The sequence below is a fragment of the Nomascus leucogenys genome, chromosome 22a (assembly GCF_006542625.1).
Source record: "Nomascus leucogenys isolate Asia chromosome 22a, Asia_NLE_v1, whole genome shotgun sequence".
NCBI lineage: Eukaryota > Metazoa > Chordata > Mammalia > Primates > Hylobatidae > Nomascus > Nomascus leucogenys.
In genome coordinates this window covers 117,276,656-117,288,070 of record NC_044402.1, presented here as the reverse complement: position 1 = coordinate 117,288,070, position 11,415 = coordinate 117,276,656, and positions in this window count along the sequence as shown.

Sequence of the window (11,415 nt, the reverse complement as noted above, 5' to 3'; positions counted from 1 at the left end):
TTTTAAATTAATTGTGGTGATAGTTGCACAGCTCTATGAATATACTAAAAATCATTGAATTGTACACTTTAAATGGTTGAATTGTATGGTGTGTGAATAATTATATTTCAATAAAGCTGTTACTAAAAAGGTACCCCAGACTTCTCAACTAGCATTGATCCCGCTCACATTTCCCAATGGGCTTTAACCAGGCCGCATCTTTCTCTTCCTGCTGTCGCATCGTATGGCTAAGAGAGACCAACCTGCTTATAGCCAATGCCTGTGACAGAGCCCCATCCGTGTAAGTCTAGAAAGGAGATGGAAGCTTTACTCACGTTTCTTTGGGCCTGCTGGGTAATTGGACTTGTGTTAGGAGTTGGGGGCACTGGCTACTACCCCAGGAGTTCAGGGGGAAATTTGCTCTAAAGTAGTTGGGTGCCTGCTCTGAATTGGGCCACCTGAGTCAACCTCCTCACTCCTGAGCTCACTGCAGTGCTGCCTGGGTGGTGGCAGGAGGTAGGGTAAGTAGTTCTTACTCTGGGGACAGGGACCACTCTGAGAATCTGAACCTTGGGCATAAATGGCCATCCTGCTAAACAGTGAGGCTGAAAGCATGGAGCTCCTAAGCATGACCTGCACCTCCCAGGAGCTGGTGGGAAAGGAGTGTGCTGAGGCATGTGAAATCACCGTGCTCCCGCCAGCCACCTCTCTCTGAAATCTGGTTGGAGAGATGGCTTGGCCAGCCCTGTAGCTGGGCAGCAACTTGCTCCAAGAGGAGACTCTCAGTCACCTGAGTCAGCCTCCTCATCCTGGAGCTCACTGCAGTGCTGCCCAAGTGGCGGCAGGAGGTAGGGTAAGGCAGGGATGCGGGCTCCCTGCCTCCTGCTTCCAAACCACCTCTATTCTTTCCCATCCTGCATGGCAGGCACAGAGCTGGCAGAGGGAGGGAGAAGGCACTGAGGAGCAAGTTTGATCTGATTTCCAGGCCTCCATCTGCCTTAACCAATCTCTGCAATGCTGGCACTCTGTGGTCAAGTTGAGCCACTACCAAGAAAACTTGAGAAATATAACTGCACACTTCTCTGGGACTCAGGCTAAGCAACTTCTTGGCAATCTCAAGAGTCTGCCATCCTACCCAGTTTATCCCAGCTATTTCACACACTCATTTCTCTCCATAGGTTCCAGTCTCTTCCCACCTTGACATGATGACAAGCTCTTGACTTCCTTCACCATGATCAAATCAAACAGGTGCCCTTCATCCCTCCTTCCTTCCTGGAATTACCTCTCTGCCTTCAAGCCTGCGCAGAAACCAAGCCCCTCCACCCACACCAAAAAGTATCTATTCCAGCTCTCTTCATATGTCCACTCCCTGCCTTCGCCTCTTGTCTCCCTTGTCACCAGCTTCTCCACTTCCCCCTCTATTTTGCAGAAAACCAGGGTTTTCCTAGGGTCATTGTACTAGTCAGAGTTCTCCAGAGAAGCAAAACCAATAGGATGGATGAATGGTTGGGTGGTTGGATGGATGGATGGATGGATGGATGGATGGATGGATTGCTAATACATAGATACACAGACACATAAAGAAATACATAGATACATAGATGAAAGGAGATTTTTTTATTGGATTGGTTCATGCAATTATGGAGCCTAGGAAAGCCAATAGTGTAATTCAGTTTGAGTCCAAAGGCCTAAGAACAAGCGGAGCCTCTGGTGTAACTCCCAGTTCAAAGGCCTGAGAATTGGAGGGAATTCGGGGTGAGATTCAGGGGAAATTTGAACCAGGAGCTCTGATGTCCAACGGCAGGAGAAAATGGATGTCCCAGCTCAGGAAAAGACAGAGCCAGTTCATCCCATCTTCCTTGCCTTTTTATTCTCTTTGAGCCGTCAATGAATTGGCGGATGCCAGCCCATATTGGTAAGGATGAATCTGCTTTACTCAGTTCACTGACTGAAATGCTGATCTGTTCCAGAAACACCCTCACAGACACACCCAGAAATAATGTTTTACCAGCTGTCTGGGTGTCCCTTAACCCAGTTAAGCTGACATATAAGTTAACCATCACAGTCATTGATCTAGCCACTACTTCTCGCTTCCCTCTTCCAAGAACAATCTCTTAGACTGACTGGTTGGTCTGTACTGATGACTCCATGTGGTGGCTCTCATTGACTTCTACTCTCGGCAACCCACCACCCTTTCCCTTAATTCGGTCTTCAGTGGCAGTTCTTCACCAGGCGAAACCAACCATGGCTTCCCCAGGCAGGCAGTTTGGCATGGTTAAGGGTAGAGACTGCCAGCTCAAACTTCCTGAGCTCGTAGCCCAACTCTTCTACCTAGTAGCTGTGTGGTCTTGGGCTTGTTTTTTAAGCCATTCAGTGCCTCCAGTCTCAATTATAAAGTTAATAAATGTGCTTTCCCTTATAAGGCTGTAGTGAAGATTAAGTAAAATAATGCATGTCAGGTGGCTCACATGTAAGAAGGCTTCTATGAAAGTTGGCTAATGGTGTTATTATGGTGATTTTCTTCTTTCTCTTAGAGCATTCCTAGTTCAAGAAGGCAGAGACTGATGTCTCAGTTGCTCCTTTTATTTCCAGACTGTTCTGTCTCTGTTCCTCTTTTCCTTTCAAGCAATAACTTGGGCTCTTCAACTAAGCTCAGACCAGGCACTCTCTTCTGCACAGTGATTCTCTGTGGGAGGTCGTGTTCATGTTGCCACAGTTTTGTGGATGATTCCCAGATAGGTACCACCAGCCCCACTTGTTCCAATTCTGTGGGCTCCCCTATGCTCAGGACGCTTCACCTGGATGTGCCCTCTCCATCTCCTTTTTTCCACCTCTTGCTGCACTGCATCCTCTGCCCAGATCATCTGCCCTCCACCCCATCCTCTTGTATGTCCAGACTCTGGAACCTCACCTGCATCCTCCACTGACCCACTTCCCCCAAACGCTCACTTCTATAGATCACCAAATTTTCTTCTCCAATAGAGAGAGGAATCATCCCCCTCCCTACTTACTAGTCAGGAAATGCAGCTGAGTGTTCAGGGTGTAAGAAGAAAGATGCCCCATAAACATAATACTGTGCCTGGACTGAAGGGCCATGTTTTCATTCTATTTTAAAATCCAGTCGATGGTGATGGGAGGAGAAGATGGAGCTGTGTATATGGGACAGGGTGGCCATGGAGTGATGGGAGAGCCATCTTTTGTGTCTGTTTGAAATTCTCTACAATGAAATGATTTGTGTTAATATAATTAAATAACCAGTCAAAACTCTAGGAAAAAAGAAGGTGGGGGAGGGTGAGCCAATGCTGTCTTCAGAGTCCCAAATGGTGACAAGAGGCAAAAAGTGAATTGCAACTGTCCCCCTTAAACCCACGTCTCCCAGTCCCCAGCCAGCCAGTATCCTTCCTGTTTCTTTCTAGGGCTGTGTGCATATGTAACCTCTGTTTTACAGCTGTGAGAAATAGGTAGGTAGGTAGGTGGATAAATACATATATACACAGATGATGATAGTTAATCAGTAATGATTAGTGTGTCTGCTGTTTTCAGTCATTTCTGTTTTGGAGGAGTAGGGGATGGGGTCCAGAGACCACTCCAGAGAAGCTTAGCATATGACAGTTTATCTCAGGATTTCTAGAATACGGAGTGTTTTTTCCCTGTATTTCGTATTCCAGGTTCTTCCTGAATCCAAGATTTATACAACTCCCTACGTGTTCACGGACCAGAAATCATCTGATGCAGGTGACCAAATCTTTGGGGCCTTTACTGGTGGTGCCTCATTTAAACTTTGACTTTGAACCTCTAGGGTCAACATTGACCTCACTTATTTCTTCCCAGACTATTGAGTAGAATTAAGTCCCATTCATTCCAGACTCCCAGCCCTGGCCCATGTCAACCCCTAGGAAATGCCCCAAGTGGACTCCAACTCTCTCCAACACAGGCATCTCTCCCCACCCCCAATACTCCTCTACTCTCCCAGGCCCTTTACCATCTGGCTGGGTTTCTAACTGGCTGCAGAGAGCAAGTGATTAGGGAGGATTTAGTAATTATCAACAAAGAAAATTAAAATTTGTTTGGTTTTATTTTTTTTGCCTTTAATACTTTAGCAACATAAAAAAGATAACAAGAAAGAGAAGCTGGCTATTGAGTAATCAAACTAAAAAATAGAAAGAGGAAAGGAGGAAAGAAATAGACTTCATTCATTTACTCACAAATATTTGAGCATCTACTATATGTCGGTTGCTCTTCTAGGCCCTGGGCAATGCAATGGTGAACACAGCCGTCAAACTGCCTGCTTTCATGGCACTTTTTTTCTAGGCAAAATTAAGGCCTAGAAGGACTGTGAGAAGAGAGATGCAGATCTGAAAATTTTGTCTATAAAAATATTCACAGAGGGCAGGTGTGGCGGCTCACACCTGTAATCCCAGCACTTTGGGAGGCCAACGTGGGTGGATCATCTGAAGTCAGGAGTTCGAGACCAGCCTGGCCAACATGGTGAAACCCTGTTTCTACCAAAATACAAAAATTCTCTGAGTGTGGTGGCAGGTGCCTGTAATCCCAGCTACTCAGGAGGCTGAGGCAGGAGAATCACTTGAACCCGGGAGGTGGAGGTTGCAGTAAGCTGAGATCATGCCATTGTGCCATTGCACTCCAGCCTGGGTGACAAGAGGGAGACTGTCTCAAAAAAAAAAAAAAGGTAATTTTAAAAGACATTGTGAATAATAATTACCACTTGAGTGTGTTATGGATTGAATTGTGCCCCCCAAAATTCATATGTTCAGTCTGAACCCCCAGTACCTCCAAATGTGCCCTTATTTGGAAATAGGGTCCTTGCACATATAATTAGTTAAGATGAGGTCATAAAGGAGTAGAGTGGATCCTTAATCCAAAATGGCTGGTGTCCTTCTAAAAAGGGAAAATTTGGACACAGATACACCACAGGGAGAACACAATATGAAGATGGAAGTCCACCACAAACTAAGGACCTACTAGAAGTTGAGAGAGAGGCCTGGAATAGATTCTTCCAGAAGTGGTGCCTTCAGAGGGAGCATGACCCTGTTGATAGCTTGATCTTGGACTTCTAGCCTCCAGGACTGTGAGACAATAAGTTTCTGTTGTTTAAGTCATTCCATTTGTAGTACTTTGTTAAGGCAGCTTTAGCAAACTAATATATTTTGTAGTAGGTGCTGCGCTAAGTGATTTACGTGCATGATCTTATTTAGTCCTCACAACACCCCACTGATAGGTACCATAATCCACTTTACAGAAGAATAAATTGAACCAGAAAAAGTTATGCAACTTGCTCAAGGATGAGGTGCTTTAATAAAAATAAATGTGATATTCAACATTTGGGTCTCAGAGAAACCCACCCTCCACATTTAATCTATGCCAATTGAGTAAATCCCACATCTCTGTCCACTCATTTTTTTTTTTTTTTTTTTTTTTTAGGCAGAGTTTCGCTCTTGTTGCCCAACCCGGAGTTCAGTAGCGTGCTCCGGGCTTACTGCAATCTCCACCTCCCAGGTTCAAGCAATTCTCCTGCCTCAGTCTCCTGAGTAGCTGGGATTTCAGGCACTCACCACCATGCCCAGCTTTTTTGTATTTTTAGTAGAAACAGGGTTTCACCATGTTAGCCAGGCTGGTCTCAAACTCCTGACCTCAGAAGATCCACCCGCCTCAGCCTCCCAAAGTGTTGGGATTACAGGCGTGAGCTACTGCACCCAGCCTGGTCTTTCAATCCTTGCTTTAAATAGATATTCTCTTGGTTGGCTTGTGGTTAAGATGCTTTTGTTCTCTGCTTGGTAATCGAATTGGTGCATTAACCTGTTACAAGTCTACACAAGGAGAAGGACCTATTAAGTCATGATGTTTATGCTGTAAACAGTATCTCCTCCTTCCTCATTCACCAACAAATTGGTAGCCAACTCTCCTGGCCCCATGACATCTCTGTATGTAGCTCCCAATATACCCCCCATTACACATACACACATGAGCCATAATACTAGAGACTGTTCATGTTGTTTATATTTAAAGTGTGGTTTTGTCCAAGATTTGTCATTTGGTTGTGTGTAGATTTTTTGTCCCAGCTGGTCAAGTGTGTCTGGCCTAGAAAGGAGCTCTCAGAGGATAAGTCCTGAGTCTATTTAAAACCCAATAATTGCCTAGTTAAACTGAGTGACTTCACAGCCTTGCCAGCAGACCAAAAGTTGGAACAGAATCTCTGCAGATCAGCTTCCTGGAGTTCTAGTCAGCTCAAGAGTCTGTGAAACTGTGAACCCAGCTTTCAGTTCATGGTCAAGTGTCTGTGTTCCTTGTATTGATGAGAAGGTAACTCTGAAGCAGTCACTGAATACCGTTTATGCTCTCCTTGAGTACACAGCCATCTTGGATGAGAGTGAAAAAGACAGTGAAGGAGTACACCAGTATTTCTCAAACTAGAGTGATCTAGAGATATATTCTATGCTAATCGTTTTGCAATATATGTGTGTATGTGTCATTTTGCTAATAATCTTGAAAATAAACATATTTTAGGTCATCTGGATGACCACCTAATTCAGCTCTAGAAGACATTTTTCATTTTCTAAGGCATAGAAGCCAAGTAACATCACTTTCATTGTCATTTGCTGATGGGCTGAAGAGCAAAAGCAGACATGTTCCTGAAATAATGTGTGGAAGCTGAGTGAAGGCTGGGTGACATGGTGCCATGTTACAAAAAGTGAAGGTTTGGCAGTACCATTTTGTTTTGTAAGTAATTTAAGGACTTTTCATGGGGAATCTTGATTATACTCAATTTTGTATCTCAAGATGACTTTAAAACTAACCACTATGTGTTTTAGACATAAAGTCCTTGCCCATGCCTATGTCCTGAATGGTATTGCCTAGGTTTTCTTCTAGGGTTTTTATGGTTTTAGGTCTAACATTTAAGTCTTTAATCCATCTTGGATTAATTTTTGTATAAGGTGTAAGAAAGGGATCCAGTTTCAGCTTTCTACATATGGCTAGCCAGTTTTCCCAGCATCATTTATTAAATAGGGAATCCTTTCCCCATTGTTTGTTTTTGTCAGGTTTGTCAAAGATCAGGTAGTTGTAGATATGCGGCATTATTTCTGAGGGCTCTGTTCTGTTCCATTGGTCTAAATATCTGTTTTGGTACCAGTGCCATGCTATTTTGGTTACTGTGGCCTTGTAGTATAGTTTGAAGTCAGGTAGCGTGATGCCTCCAGCTTTGTTCTTTTGGCTTAGGATTGACTTGGCGATGCGGGCTCTTTTTTGGTTCCATATGAACTTGAAAGTAGTTTTTTCCAATTCTGTGAAGAAAGTCATTGGTAGCTTGATGGGGATGGCATTGAATCTATAAATTACCCTGGGCAGTATGACCATTTTCACAATATTGATTCTTCTAACCTATGAGCATGGAATGTTCTTCCATTTGTTTGTATCCTCTTTTATTTCATTGAGCAGTGGTTTGTAGCTCTGCTTGAAGAGGTCCTTCACGTCCCTTGTAAGTTGGATTCCTAGGTATTTTATTCTCTTTGAAGCAATTATGAATGGGAGTTCACTCATGATTTGGCTCTCTGTTTGTCTGTTATTGGTGTATAAGAATGCTTGTGATTTTTGTACATTGATTTTGTATCCTGAGACTTTGCTGAAGTTGCTTATCAGCTTAAGGAGATTTTGGGCTGAGACAATGGGGTTTTCTAGATATACAATCATGTCATCTGCAAACAGGGACAATTTGACTTCCTCTTTCCTAATTGAATACCATTTGTTTCCTTATCCTGCCTAATTGCCCTGGCCAGAACTTCCAACACTATGTTGAATAGGAGTGGTGAGAGAGGGCATCCCTGTCTTGTGCCAGTTGTCAAAAAGAATGCTTCCAGTTTTTGCCCATTCAGTATGATATTGGCTGTGGGTTTGTCATAAATAGCTCTTATTATTTTGAGATATGTCCCATCAATACCTAATTTATTGAGAGTTTTTAGCATGAAGGGTTGTTGATGGCAACAAAAGCCAAAATTGACAAATGGGATCTCCTTAAACTAAAGAGCTTCTGCACAGCAAAAGAAACTACCATCAGAGTGAACAGGCAACCTACAAAATGGGAGAAAATTTTCACAACCTACTCTTCTGACAAAGGGCTAATATCCAGAATCTACAATGAACTCAAACAAATTTACAAGAAAAAAAAAAAAACAACCCCATCAACAAGTGGGCGAAGGACATGAACAGACACTTCTCTAAAGAAGACATTTATGCAGCCAAAAAACACATGAAAAAATGCTCATCATCACTGGCCATCAGAGAAATGCAAATCAAAACCACAATGAGATACCATCTCACACCAGTTAGAATGGCCATCATTAAAAAGTCAGGAAACAACAGGTGCTGGAGAGGATGTGGAGAAATAGGAACACTTTTACACTGTTGGTGGGACTATAAACTAGTTCAACCATTGTGGAAGTCAGTGTGGCGATTCCTCAGGGATCTAGAACTAGAAATACCATTTGACCCAGCCATCCCATTACTGGGTATATACTCAAAGGACTATAAATCATGCTGCTATAAAGACACATGCACACATATGTTTATTGCGGCACTATTCACAATGGCAAAGACTTGGAACCAACCCAAATGTCCAACAACGATAGACTGGATTAAGAAAATGTGGCACATATACACCATAGAATACTATGCAGCCATAAAAAAGGATGAGTTCATGTCCTTTGTAGGGACATGGATGAAACTGGAAATCATCATTCTCAGCAAACTATCACAAGGACAAAAAACCAAACACCGCATGTTCTCACTCATAGGTGGGAATTGAACAATGAGAACACATGGACACAGGAAGGGGAACATCACACTCCGGAGACTGTTGTGGGGTGGGGGGAGGGGGGAGGGATAGCATTAGGAGATATACCTAATGCTAAATGACGAGTTAATGGATGCAGTACACCAACACGGCACATGTATACATATGTAACAAACCTGCACATTGTGCACATGTACCCTAAAACTTAAAGTATAATAATAATAAAAAAAAAACTAACCACTATGTAAGACGTGACTCCACTGTTGTTTTCTTTTAAAAAAAAAAAAAAGTAGTGGGAGAGTTAAATCATCAAACAAAATATCAAATGTGCATGCCAAGCTCAAAAAAACTTGCGCTGTCACAGTTAAACTATAATCACAACACGAGTAGTGATTTATTTTCAGCAAAACATCAACCAAACACCAATCAACACACAAATTAATGTTGTCATTTTGTACTTTGTTGAGTTTGTAACTTTAGTTGGGTTTATTTACATATTAGTTGGATTTTACAGTGAGGTTAGCATACAGAGCATACACCTTAAAATGTCTGTACATATTTAAGTTACATTACAATTAACATATTTTAAGTCCAACATTAGGGGTCTATTGGAATTTCTGTAAAGAGTTTTTAAGTTACATTTGCAATATACAGGATTGACCAGACTAGTATATAAAAGAACATAATAGAAACACATCAACATAGACATTACCAACAGTCAGGCAAAATGATGCAAAGATAAACTCAGGCATTTAGGAAGATGTTGGAAGATGCTGTAATAATTCAGGGGTGGTAAATATTTTTCTTTCTTTTTGTTTTTTTAAGACAGGGTCAAACTCTGTCACCCAAGATGGAGTGCAGTGGCGCAATCACGGCTCACTGCAGCCTTGACCTCCCTAGGCTTGGGTGATCCTCCCACCCCAGCCTCCTGAGCAGCTGGAACTACAGGCGTGGGCTACCATGCCCAGCTAATTTTTGTATTTTTTGTAGAGACAGGGTTTTACCATGTTGCCTAGGCTGGTCTTGAAGTCCTGGCCTCAAGTGATCTCCCCACCTTGGCTTCTCAAAGTGCTGAGATAATAGGCGAGAGCCACCACACTCAATGTTTTTCAATTAAAAATAATGTATTCAGTGCCTTCTGTGCTGGAAACTATACTAAGGGCTCATGACCAAAAGGTAAGGAGAGGAGGAAAACCAAGATGAATAAAACCTGGGGCCCTTCAAGACCCTCAGTTTAATGGGGAAGCTGGGACTGCAGCAGGTAATATTGATTAAGCACTAACAAGATTTACATGGAGTGCCTCACTCGAGGCCCACGACAACCCTGTGAAGTAGACAATATTTTCCCCCTATTTTACTGAAGAAGACACAGAGGATCCCGGGGCACCGGCAAGATGCACTTAGGAAATCACACACGAGAGTCAGCAAAATCTTCCAAAGTAGATGTGATTTCATCCAGGTTTTTAATGACAATTAGCGGCTCACCACTTAGCAGTGAAGAAGAAAAGTGTTCCTGTCAGAATGAACAGTTTGTGCACAGGTGTGGAGGCATGGAAAAGCTTGAATTCTCTAAGGAAAGAAGGGCATAGGGGTTTAGACTGACCCAGTTAGGAACACGGCCACAGGCAGCTGCTTTAAATGTTTCAGGACTATCTCTTAGCCCCAGTAATGGATCAAATCACGCACTAGACCCATGCTTTCCACACTAGTAGAAAAGCAGTGTTTCCTGCTAGTTTAGATATGAAGTTTAGCTCTTCCAACCAGGGCCATTGCATATAGAGCTGTGCAGATTGTGTACTACACAGCAAGAGCCCCGTTTAAGTGTTGCTATTCACAGAGCAGACCTAGACATGTACATTCATTATGACAATTTCCTGGAAGAGGCAGTAAAGTTTCCTGTCCTAACAGAAACTGTATTTTATAACAATATTCTGATGAATAGAAGTAAAGTATCTTGAGGAAGTTCATCTTTTCCTAATTCACACAAATTTACCCTCTGCACTAACAGTGGTAAGCTAGCTCTTACCACTTCTCCCTCCCAAACTGTGTGAAATCTCAGTTGCTAACCATGCACTGTGATTTTACTTGGCCTTTTCACGGTTCATATGAATCATATTAAACCTGCTTCAAGTAGTTAACACTCTCTCTCTCTCTCTTTCCTCTTTTTCCATGTGATTCCATTTTTTCTACCTACCCTATCTCTCTCCCACCTAAATCTGGTGCTACCAACACCGTCTCTAAGTCACAACAGATCGCTTTTTCTGGTTAATCTCGTTCTCCAAAATTGAAACAGCTTCTGAGCGGTCCATTGTAGGAACATGCCAGATCCCATGATCCAAGAAGACAGAAGGGCTCCAACCAGAAACAGTATTTATGGAGCCTGCCCTGCTCTGCCCTATCTGTCTGGAACTGTTCCAGAAGCCTCCTTAACATCAATTCGTGCAGCTATTAACTTATATGCGGCTCACATCAGGATATAAATCACTCTGCGTCACAGCTGGCTCCGGCTCCTTTAACAGCCAGCCTGAGGGTCAATTTAGACTCTAGTTAAATTGCCACCACTGCAAGCACCACTACAAAATTAACTCTAAAGTAGCACATGGTTTCACCCTCAAAAATCACTGTAATTC